The following is a 13,153-nucleotide window of genomic DNA, read 5'->3' on the forward strand; positions in this document are numbered from 1 at the left end:
ACAGCGTGAGGACGTCCAGCGACGCTCTAGCATAGATAATCTGTGCTATAATCCAGGAAGCTCCCTCTAGTGGCTGTCTAGTAGACAGCCACTAGAGGTGGAGTTAACCCTGCAAGGTAATTATTGCAGTTTATAGAAAACTGCAATAATTACACTTGCAGGGTTAGGAGTAGTGGGAGTTGGCACCCAGACCACTCCAATGGGCAGAAGTGGTCTGGGTGCCTGGAGTGTCCCTTTAATTGGTTCTTACCTTAAGTAATATGAGAAGGATAAGGAATGCTAAAGTCTGCCTTCTGGGATTCTCCTTGCTATCACTTTTGAATGTCACTTGCCAAATTACTCAAATGTTAATTATTATTATTTGAGTCAAATGACTACAACCACTTTGCATACCAGGACATATTTCATTATCAAGTTTATTTCTTCAATTTAAAAGACTGTTACTTTGTACAACAGGAATCACCTGCTCTGTCAACTTCATATTAAAGTTTAATGGACTTTACTGCTTGTTGCTAATTAAGCATTCCTTATTTTCATTTGCAACCAATTACTATTTTTCTTGTGAATTTATACTTAACCAAGATTCCCATTCTTCATGCATTATTATTTTAAAACATTATTGCTGCAGAAGACTGCCAAGGATCAAGTTCTTAATTTCAATAAAATATATTTTCTTAAAGTGACAGTATTTTCTCGCGAGAGTATTACAACATGGCCCGTCCATCGTCCCTTTGATGTAGTGCCATTGTCCTGTCCCCTTAGCAGAAAAACACCCCCAAAGCATAATGTTTCCACCTCTATGTTTGATCGTGGGGACGGTGTTCTTGGGGTCATAGGCAGCATTCCTCCTCCTCCAAACACGGCGAGTTGAGCTGATGCCAACGAACTCGATTTTGGTCACATCTAAACAAACACTTTCACTCAGTTCTCATCTGAATCATTAAGATGTTCATTGGCAAACTTCAGATGGGCCTGTACATGTGCTTTCTTGAGCAGAGGGCGCTGCAAGATTTCAGTCCTTCACGGCATAGTGTGTTACCAATTGTTTTCTTGGTGACTATGGTCCCAGCTGCCTTGAGATTATTAACAAGATCCTCCCATGTAGTTCCTCACCCTTCCTCACCATTCTCATGATCAATGGAACTCCAGCAGGTGAGATCTTGCATGGAGCACCAGACAGAGGGAGACTGACAGTTATTTTGTGTTTGTTCCATTTGCAAATAATTGCACCAACTGTTGTCGCCTTCTCACCAAGCTGCTTGGCAATGGTCTTGTAGCCCATTCCAGGCTTGTGTAGGTCTACAATCTTGTCCCTGACATCCTTGAGCAGCTCTTTGGTCTTGCGCATGGTGGAGAGTTTGGAATCTGATTGATTGATTGCTTCTGTGGACAGGTGTCTTTTATACAGGTAACAAGCTGAGATTAGGAGCTCTCCCTTTAAGAGAGCCCTCCTAATCTCAGCTCGTTACCTGTATAAAAGACACCTGTGAGCCAGAAATCCTGCTGATTGATAAGGGATCAAATACTTATTTCACTCATTGACATATAAATCAATGTATAACTTTTTTGACATGCGTTCTTTCTGGATTTTTTTTTTGTTTTGTTATTCTGTTTCTCACTGTTAAAATACACCTACCATTAAAATAATAGACTGATGATATCTTTGTCAGTGGACAAACGTTCAAAATCAGCAGCGGATCAAATACTTTTTTCTCTCACTGTAAACATCTTAAAGAAGTCAACTATTTACCTTTATTAAAAGTTAGTAAAAGGAATAAAAAAATTACAATGCATATTAGCAATGACTGGATAACATATAGATACAATTAATTAATTAAATTAATTAATTAAAAGTAATTCCTTCAGGATCAGGGTTAGACTCTGTAACTCATTTTGGGCTCATAAAAATAACAGAATGCTTGAGATATAAAGATAAAAAAAATCAGAACTGTTATAGATATGAATTAGGGAACAAGGGAAATGTATAGGAGAGAATAAAGAGGTGGTTGTTGAAAAGACAGCAGCAATTTGTAATGTTTTAAACTTTTTAAAGAAGGATATTTATTTTCTATAGAATGTTTTAGGCCAGTAAGAATGAATTCCTCCTTACTTAATTTAATGTCTGTTTTATATCCCTTCTTTAAAACTAAATGAGTAGAAGTTCTTCAAACAAAAACATAGTAAATAGGCAGAGTCTGACTTAATTCCACATCTCTAAAATTGTAGGTTCTCTAGGATTTCACATCACAATGGAATAGTATGTACCTGACGTGCAAATGACCTCATAAGCACCCTTCCCATTCCACCCACACCCATAAGGGTGGGATTGTAACTCATTATGACATGCCAGGTTTTCCAAAATATATGCTACCATATTAAACAATCAGGTGGTGCAGAATCTCCTGGCCCTAAATAGAGTGTACTGCTCTCCCAATGTACATGGACCAATGAGTGCCCAAAGCCCCTAAGAAAGATAAATATAGAGGCTAGCGTGGTTTTAAATATAAAGGCAGTTCATCAGGTCTCCCGTAGTTAAGGGATGAAGCATGCATTGCTGTTTCCTATAGTTTGGCATGTTCCTTGTGACTCCTGTTATTAAAGGAAAAAAACTAGTCTACAAGAAAGAAACCTTTTTTATTATTGTTAGTGCTGATTAGTAAACAAATGCTGGCAGTGCTCTTAAACTAGTCAGTTTCCCAAGACAGAATATCACAAGCATGGGACCTTAGATCACGGTCTGCTTAGCAAATAAAATTGTTGACCAATGGATGCTTGATTTCCTCTACTTACAAGCCAGTTGTTGCTTTCATAGCCAGAGTAACCATGAATCAAGCTAACCTGTCTAAGGTCCAAGGATTAAATATGAGATCTGGCATCATGAATATACTTGGCCATAAAGTGTTGCCATACTCCCCATTCCTATAATACAAGTGAAGTGGAGTAACCTACCATGGACTTCGTGGGTACTTTTCGATCCTCTTGTATCTTTATGCTAAATCTTTAGGGAAAACTTTCTTAAAAATGTTTTTGCAAATTTTCTTTTTCACCTAATATTGTGAATGTTGTTGGCAAACTAACTTAACCTTTAATAACCTCTTACATATCCTCCCAAAGATCATCTTGAAAGTTCTGGGTGACACAATGTGAGAAACATTATTCTTGAGCAGTAATTAATTAGTAGTTAATTTTTCAGTAATTTCGAAAAATGTTGAGTACTCACAAATCCATGACGAACCTGCAAGAAGAAATTAACATTAATCCAATAGTTCATAAAATGCCTATTAACCCTCTTATTTTGGGTGATGATAAGAGGACAAAATTAAATGGACACTCCATGCCCCTAAAGCACTTTAGCTAGCTTAAAAGCTTTATCTATGAAAAGAGTGTCTTATTTTTTCATTTTGCAAAAAGTGGAGATTTTAATAGAAATTTTAACTTTTATAAATTAACCTGGTTACACCCCCTGGCTCTCCAGCAGACAACAATCCTTGTGTTACTTCCTTGTAGTTTACCTCAGTGGAGCTAAACTCAAGCAGACAGCAATTGCCTAGAACACCTGCCTTGCAAAGACTTCTAATTGAGTTGCATTAGGAAATTTGGAATTGGACAGTCACAGAAAGTCTGGGCGTGGTTAGAAGGGGAGGGCTTGTAAAGGCTTCAGACAAGAGAACAGCAAGTTTTGCAAGCGTCTTTTTAGATATAACCCCAATGGAAAAATACATAATTAAATGCATGCAAGATTTCATTTGGGGCACATATATTAAACAGTCATTTTTATTTATTTTTTATTTGGTCAGTGTAGTGTCCTTTTAACCTTAAACAATTGAGAAATATATGTTAAAGGTCTTATATGTGTTTATTCTTGATGCTATTTATATTATAATTTGCTTATTTGTGAAGCACTAGTCTTTACTGCCATGAACATTGTGGGATGATTAAAATGTAAGTGTAACTGAAGGATGACTGTTCATATATATATATATATATATATATATATATATATATATATGAACAGTCATCCTTCAGTTACACTTACATTTTAATCATCCCACAATGTTCATTTATTTAATAAATAGTTATCACTGCATTTAAAACAATTTTTTTTTTTTACTTCTAACCGAATATTTTTTTTATCCCTGTGTTCGACAAAGAGCTAATTAAGGGAAAGTATACACATAATTCTCATAATAATAATAATAATTAACAATATGTATAGTACATTACAATTCTATTTTGCGTAGGTGAAGCACACCACAAATTATTCTAAATGTTGCAGAAATTAAGATTCTATGAGAGCTTTCTATAAAATAGTACAATATCAATAACTGTCTGCTTTAAAGGTTCTAAAACAAATGGTTAATAGACCTCCTCAATAGAATCCAAGAAAGAACAGACACAAATAGCATCAGACACAAATTATGTTACTTGGCTCAAATGAAGCAAGGCCATTAATTTAACAATGTGCTAAAGGGCTACAGGATCAGGATACAAAAATAAAATAAAAAATAAAAAAGGAACCTCAAATCATTAATTTCATTAATTAGGTTAGGTAGATTCTGGCACTTCAAGTATTGAGAAATCCTATCATGATCTGCTACCATATTACAAACACTGAAGCAGCTATATAGTTATGTGGATGTATTGAACCTTAGTAATTCAAGTAAAGAACAAGATTTACTGTAATTGTGATTACACAGACATTTTAAGGTCACACAAGGTCCCCTGAAAGAGCAAACATCAGCTGATATGAAAAGGAGGTTATATGTAACTGATGCACCATGTGAGCTGGTTATCAGGAGAAACATACTGTTAAGCCTGTGATCCTGGTCATTGCAGTCATAGTGTAGATCTACAGGTCAGTGTAGCCATTTTATAGAAGAATGATGTTTCAAAGGGATAACTACTATCTTCTTTCACTGGATCATGAGTTCTCTCATGAGACTTGGACCTTTCTCTATAGAAATCTCCTGTTCTAGGCAAAATGCATTTAAAAGCAGATTATTAATGGCGAGATAATATTTGAGCATCTTAGTGGAAGACTTTTATTTTATTTTATTTTTATTTGCAAGGATTACACCTAAGGGTGGTTGTGTCCTTGAAGACAAACTCCAGGCACACAAGTGATGGGCACATGATTTAAAGAGCTTTTCAAATCCTCCATTTAATGCAACAATCCCTCTTGTAAGGCTGAACTACAGCACACAAGTCACAATACAGCAATGTAACAATGCTGCATAAACACTTTCACTGAGTTTAAAGAGGAACAGGGGGAAAAAAGAAAAAAAAACAGAAAACTGGGAAAGTGCACATAATGCATGAAAAGGAACGAATCAAAGGCTTTATAAAAAAGGAGAATGGGAACAAAAGACAGAATGGGAGAAAAGAAAAAAAATGCAAATTGATGAGACAAAAAAGAAACAAGAAAAGGGAACAAGAGGGGGGGAAGAAGTAATATTTTCTTGATAAAAAAAATGCACAAAAGAGAAGATGAACTTTGTTCTTTTTTTTTTTTCATTTTTTTCTTCATTTTTTTTCTTGCTTTTCTGCCTCTCGCCTAGCAGCAGGGCCTGCCTAAGCTGGGAGCTGTAATGTCATTAAATTGCAAATGCTTTTTCATTTTCGACACACACTGTTTACTTATCTGGCAAAAACATATGTTGGAAGGAATCCGTTAAATTCTGCCCATTGCCTTGGGTAAAAGTGCAATGAAATCTGCCCATATGAAGCAGCTTCTTTCTTCTTCTAGCACTTCCCTTATCAGGAAGGCTGCTTGGCAGAGACTGGCTGGCTGAATGGGAAAGGGAGATACAGCTATAGATTACAAAAAGAACACTATGCACCAAATTCCTAGAGAGAGGGTCACTTCATTGCAAATGATTTCACTGCTTTAGATCTGCATAAATTACTATTTTTTTAAGGCATCTCCAAAAGTCTGTATATTTTTTTCACTCCATCAAACATTTAATTTCACGGCCCCATGTTCTGAATATGCTAAAAATGCATATCTCTGATGCACCTTTAAGCCTGAAAAACGAATGCAAAATTGAAGATAAAATGATGTGATTTGCACAACAAGCCTATTACTTGAAGTATTTACATATAGTTTAACTCTGCAGTTCTGCAAAAGGTTTTTTTTTTTTTCCATCTTGCTTTGCCCCCCCTTTTTTTTTTTTTCAAATAAATAAATAAATACATATTCCTGATTATAGCTCATATTAATATGTATAAAGCTTTGTTTGGAAAAGAGATTTTTTTTTGGAGTTATGTCAGAAACTTTTATAGGCTTCAATAAATAAATCCATTTTATTGGAGGGCTACTTAAAACCACATCACTGACAGGCAGACATTTAGCTTAGGAGGGGAGGGGGGGGGGGGGGGGGAATATATCTATGGGAATTCCACAGATCAAAGAACACAAATATTGTAGAACAATATACAATGTTACATTCTGATAAGTATGTATAGGTACGTATTACCTTTTTATATATAGTACAATATGCACTAATATATATATATATATATATATATATATATATATATATATATATATATATATATATTCTATTTTACTGTTTGCAAAGCCCCCCTGGTTAGATCGATATATACTATTTACTATATACATCATATAATGATGTAGTGCAAATTTCATATATTTTAATTATAGATGTATAAAATATACTTTATATATATTTATAGTAAATATGATTGTGTATGTAAACTTTCTAGTCTTGAGAAATGAAACTTTGTTCAATGTCTGTAAATATGTTATTAATATAATCGTTTGTACTGATAATTAAATGTATCCACTGAATAATTAAACCCCAGATTGAACTAAAAAAATGATATATTATTGAAAATTCTGCATACATAAATGGCGATCTTATATATCTACTTCAGAATTTGCATGCGTTTTAGTTATTTTCTAATTTTCTGTGTTTATTTTTTTCAATTTGTGATTGCGTTAAAGTTTTAATGTATTATTTTATTATTATTATTATTTGCTCTTATAGATGTATAATCGAAACGAGACATTAATGACTTTTTACCTGTGTGGCGTAGGAAAGTGTGTACCAATTAAACCTGTCAAAACTGCATTTAAAATATTTTTACATATAAAATTAAAGATAGATCAAATAAAATGATACTTTTTTTTTTTACTTACAAGTTCAGTAATGAGAACATTGATTTGATGATGTTTTTATTTGTAAGTTGGCCTGCTCGCATATTATGCACACATTTTTGTTCAGCTATAACTATATTATTAGATAAGTAAACTATTAATTACCAAGTCTATTATTACCAAGTAATGATTAATTTAAGGTAATTTAGTGTTACGCGATCTTACCGTTTGCTGTAACATGCAGAATCATTGATCCAAAATATGTCCATTTTAAGGACTTCGTGCTGTTTGTGATAATTTCAAGATAAGTGTAAGGTGAGAAAAATTATGGAACAACTTGCTGAGGTATTGATCTCCTGGTCGCATAGAGAAAAGTTAATGGAGATTTGTGGCCCTGTATCTCCCTCTAGTGGTGGAAGAATGTGTTGTTCATCATGCACCATACCATGGTATTCCAAAGATACAAGATACTTCTATTAACCCCAGAACGGTGAGTATGTTGATTTTGTCAAATATTATGGGTATATATATTTACATTGAAATTATTTGGTCAAATCATTAGATTATTAATTTAAAATCTGCTCACACATCTACTTCTAAGAGCCAATGAAATGCATTCCATTAACTCAATTTAATCCACTATGTCAAGGGATTATAACCAAAATCCAAAATATTTGATTATGCTCATTCAACCCATGGTAACTTTCTCATATTTCTCGTAAGACCACATCTTGAATATGCTGTGCAATTTCGGACACCTGTTCTAAAGAAGGATATTATAGCACTAGAAAGAGTGCAGAAGCGGGCTACAAAATTAATAAAAGGAATGGAACAAATTTAAACGTCTTTAAAAAAATGTCACCTCAGAGGGTATATGATAACATTATAAAAATATAACCGGGCCCAATACAAACCCATTGTGTGGAAATCTATTCACAAACAGGACTTTACATAGGATATGAGGTCATGCATTTAGACTGGAAGAAAGAAGATTTAGTCTGAGGCAAAGGGAAGGGTTTTTTACCGTAAGAACTATACGGATATGGAATTCTCTGCCTGAAGAAGTGGTTTTATCAGAGTCTGTAGAGATGTTTAAACAGCAACTAGATGCATACTTGCAAAAACAGAATATTCAAGGATATTATTTTTTAATGTAGGGTGTGAGAAAACCCACCGGGAGTTTGGGGTTTTCTCTGAACATTCATCTGTTTAGCATTCGGTTAGTTTATGCCACATTAGTTCGGTAGATTGAAACTACCGAACACCGACCACCCTCCTGGCTCATTGACTTCAAAGGAGCCCGTCAATTAAGCGCTCTCTCAGGGTGGCCGCAATTCGTATATACGAATTCCACATGGCGGAGAAAACGGCGGCCATCTTCTTTGTTCGGGACAAAGGCAGCGGGACTTGGTCGTCGAGTGTCTGGAACTAAAATCGGACCATCGACTTCCTGAACACCGGTCTCAAACATACGAACGATGGAACTGTATTACCCGAACAGCTAGGAGAGCGCTTTTCGGTACTTTGATGTATTCGCAGGCGGGGAACAATCGCTCCTATGAGCCAGGAGGCTCCATTTGTGGATTTTAGAGTTATTTAACATTTTCAGAATTGACCGACCGCACACGCTGAATTCGTGGAACTATTTTGGGCAAGGACTTCGTGTGCGGTCGGTAACTTAAGACTTCCACACTTTTTAAAAAACCCAGAACCGATCTGGGTGAAATTTGAAAATGTTGCTCCCCCAGATCGGGGCTATCAGGGGATGTGACATTTGTGGGGATACCTTAAGCATAAAGCAGTGTTCTGAGTTTTGGGGAAAATGTGTGCACTTCGCCTGGAGATAATTGGGTGATTCCTTAACGTATCTCATTATCTCACAGGCGGAGACAGGGAGTGTTTAAGTGTAACTATACCTTATGATTGGCTATTTGGTTTGTGTACTGTGGGAGGTCCACCTGCAGGGGGACTGTGACGAAACGCTGGCACTCCGACTGAGTACCTCCGCCAATCGATGCACCTAGTGCTCGCTGAGGACTCCAAGCACTCCAACCGACACCATCAGCACTGCAGACCCCACTTCCAGCATGCAGCTGCACCGGGGTCTCACCATCTCCACCCACCCTGGATCCACGACCAGGATCCAGCTCCCAGTGGGTGAACCTCTCCTAAATCCAGAGAGCGTAGCAGGAACAAATCAAGCTATTGCAAGAGCTTACTCTGGGGAGTAAGTGATTATAGCAATCCCCAGAGTGTAGGTATCCTTTCCCCCAAACATGAGCCAAGGCTTCAAGAAAGGTACAAGATGATCTGATTTTAATGACCACACACTGGCTTTTATGCAAGTCCCCATGCAAGGGGACATCCCACAGGGTGGGACACAGTACAACCAATCACAGACAATACAAACAAAACACTCCCACAGTAACATCACAATCCCTCCTCTCTATCCTGGAGATAAATGGGAAGCAATCAAATTATCTCACAGGACAGAGGCAAGACTCCATTAACCACATGGTTACAAAAAGACATAAAATTACACAATGTTACAATTACTACATAAAACATATACATGCAACATATCCACAGATAGCTTAGATCTGAGTGCACATTATTATTGAATGGCGCTCAGATCACATACATACAATTCAATCGCCATGGAGCCAAAGTCTTTGCCATAGTCTTTCGTTACACGAATAGGCTCCATGGCATAGCTATCTGGGGTAGCACTACTCACATACTGAAAGTCAAAAATATGCAGAAATACACAAATAAACCTTTCTGCAGGGGAAAATACAGCTATCAGCACAGGGGCCATAGTCGGAAGGCAGGAGGATAGCCAGTAGTCCCCTCCAGGCACAAGTGGCGAAGGGCACTTCCTCACAGGGACCTCCATAAAAGCCTGTGTGGTCTCAATAAACATGAGTCTTGTTACACCCTTCATCATGTTTCGGCTGGTGTTTGGGTACCTGATTGCTACTTGGGAAAAGCTGTACTAGAGGATTTATTTTCTTTGGAATTAAACTACCGACCAGAAGTACCGTTCGGCTCAAATCATACGAACCCATAGCTACCACTTCAGGGTTCATTACATAGGGTAACAGCTTCTTGATCCAAGGGTAAATGTGACTGCCATTCTGCGGTCAAGAGAGATAATTATTTCCTAGTTTGTTGCACAATTGTAAGTGCTTTTGGCAAATAAAAGGCTGAACTTGATGGACACATGTCTCTTTTCAGCCTATGTAATTATGTAACTATGTAACAGACAGACAAACACACAGATACTGACCCATTCACACACATTTTCTCATACACTCACAAATAATTTTTATTTTTAATTTAAGTCCATCCAACTTACTAAACTTTGGATGAGCTGAAGAAAAATTATTTTTCTGGGGTCCAGTGTAACTGCTGTAACTGCTGGCCGGCCTCATGTGCCTTTTAGTGAAGCCAGGGTCGGCGTGCTGTCATATTCTGACTACTGGCATCACAGCAGGGCGCACGAGGAGCAAACAAGAATAACACAGAGATCAGCGATCCCTTCCCGCCCACCTACAATATGCATGGCTTCCTGCATCTGGGCGGCCTTAAGGTGGTCACTGAAGGGGGAGGAAGGGGTTAATCCCTTACTTTTTTCCAGTGCCGGGATCCCTCAGCGCTGGGACTCTCCTCCCTCTTCTTCAGTCATCAGCTGAATGCGCATGGGCGGCTAGAGCCGCGTGCGCATTCAGCCAGTCTCATAGGAAAGCATTATCAATTCTTTCCTTTGGACGCTGGTGTCTTCTCACAGTGAAAATCAATCAATGAGACAGTCACTAGAGGCTGGATTAACCCATAGGTAAACATAGCAGTTTCTCTGAAACTGCTATGTTTACTGCAAAAAGGGTTAAACCTAGCTGGACCTGGCACCAAGGTCACTTCATTAATCTGAAGTGGTATGGGTGTCTATAGTGGTCCTTTAAGAGGATCTTGACTCCAAGAACCCTGAGATGATAAAGAGTTCAAGATATAATCGAAAAGGGTGGAAAGGCATACACCACGGTCAATGTTTGCCACTGTCACTGTAAAAATGCGTTGACGGCTTGAGACATCGGATCTGGTAGCCAACTGAAAAACTGCGTCGGCCTGATGATTCAGTCGGGAAGCAAACAGGTCCATGGTGAGAGGCATGTGAAGTAGATGTAGATGATGGAAAATGCCCTGATCCAGGTGCAAATTGCTGGCATGTGGCCAGTGACGGGAGAACCAGTCTGCCAGGAGATTGTCCAGTCCTGGAAGGTATTTTGCTCGAAAAGAGAGGTTCCTGTCCAGACAGAACTGATAAAGTTCTCTCGTAAGGTCTGACAGGAGCTTTGATCGAGAACCCCCTAGACAATTGACTTTACGGACAGTGGAAACGTTGTCCATTCTGAGAACCAAAGGACATTTGTAGGCGTCCTTGGCGAAGCTGCGAATCATAAAGGAAGCTGCCATCAGTTGGCAATTGATATGCAAAGTGTGTTCCGACTCCCAATCCAGGAGGCTGGCGTCTGACTCCAGGATAAAATTGGGGTGCTACTCGAATATAGCTTTCCCGTTCCAAGCTTCCGTGTTGTGGAGCCACCAATCTGGCTCTAGGCAGACCTCGTCAGTAAGAAAATTCGTTGGTTGAACGACCTGGATCTGTAAAGATAATATGTCTTGAGAGGTTGTGTTGTCCTGTAGTGTAGAGTGCCTGGTTAAATTAACTGAGTGGAGACTGAAAGTAGTCCTATGATTAGCGCTAAATCACAAAGATAAACTTGTTGAGGGGACAGCAGCTTCCGAAAAACCTTTTTGATGGATTTTATCTTTGAAAACGGGAGTTGAAGAAACGAAAGGATGCAGTAGATCTGAAGACCCAGGAAAAGAATAGTCTGAGATTGTGTGACAAACTCCCCTTTTTCTGTGAGTTTGCCACGAGATTTTGGAAGGGCCTGTTTGCCAGCCTCCTACCCTGTGACTATGGCCCCTGCAATAGAACTGGCTAATATACTCCAACCAGGCTCTGTTTGTGCAATTGGGACTATATGGTTTGTTTACCGAACAACCGCACGAACAGAGTTGGCACCCTGGAGCTTGTTAACACCTATTAACAGCTTGGAACGTTTCTCACCGCAGTGTTCTAATTGTTCATCTGGGTGGCCGTGATTCCTATGAACAACCACGAGGTGGCGGCCATCTTGTTCGCAATAATGCAGACAGTGGTGAATGGGCATGAATCTCATGGAAGTGAAATCGGATACAGAAACTCTCGAACACTGTTGAACTTCCATCATCGCCTGCGTTTGTTTCTATTCAGCTTAGAAGGGCACTGTTTTGTGAGATCATGCGTCTGGATGAAGGGAACAAGCTCCAGGGTAAGACTAGTTTGCAAACTACCAAATTAGACCGGCGTAAGCCCTGATTCTCTGGAACTGTTTTGGGCATGAAACCATGCTTGCGGCCAGTCAAAAAGAGAATTCCATGAAACTTTTGAAACCCTGCTCTGATCTGTGTAATTTTTGGATATGTTGTTCATCCAGATCAGGGCTATCTGGGATGAGACATTATTGGGGATATGTTATGTTTTGGGGTACTTTCTGAACTGTGTGAAAATGTGTTTTTTCTGCCTGGAGATAATTGAGTTACTTACAGGACTTTTCTCAATTATCTCCCAAGCAGAGCGGAGGGATTGTGTGTTGTACTGGGGCGTGTCACAGACTGTATGTTTGTTCTTATTGGTTTATGTCCTTTGTGTTCCTGTGCCCCATCAGGTCCAGGGGGTGTTCCTCTGGCATGGAGAATTGAATAAAAGCCAACATGAACATATTTAGGATGCAATTTGAATACAGGTATAAATGGAAGCACAGTAATCTAACTTAAGAATTGGCTGAGATCACCCCTTGGAAAGATTAAACTGAATGAATTGAACAAAGTAGCAATTCCTTGTATAACAAAATAATTTAGCTTGTTGGAGGAGGTTGGTGAATAGTGTGAGTCCTTTCAGTGTTCAGGGAGTATGGAGTTCAGCAA

This window comes from Pelobates fuscus, chromosome 1 (genome assembly GCF_036172605.1).
Source record: "Pelobates fuscus isolate aPelFus1 chromosome 1, aPelFus1.pri, whole genome shotgun sequence".
NCBI classification, from domain to species: domain Eukaryota; kingdom Metazoa; phylum Chordata; class Amphibia; order Anura; family Pelobatidae; genus Pelobates; species Pelobates fuscus.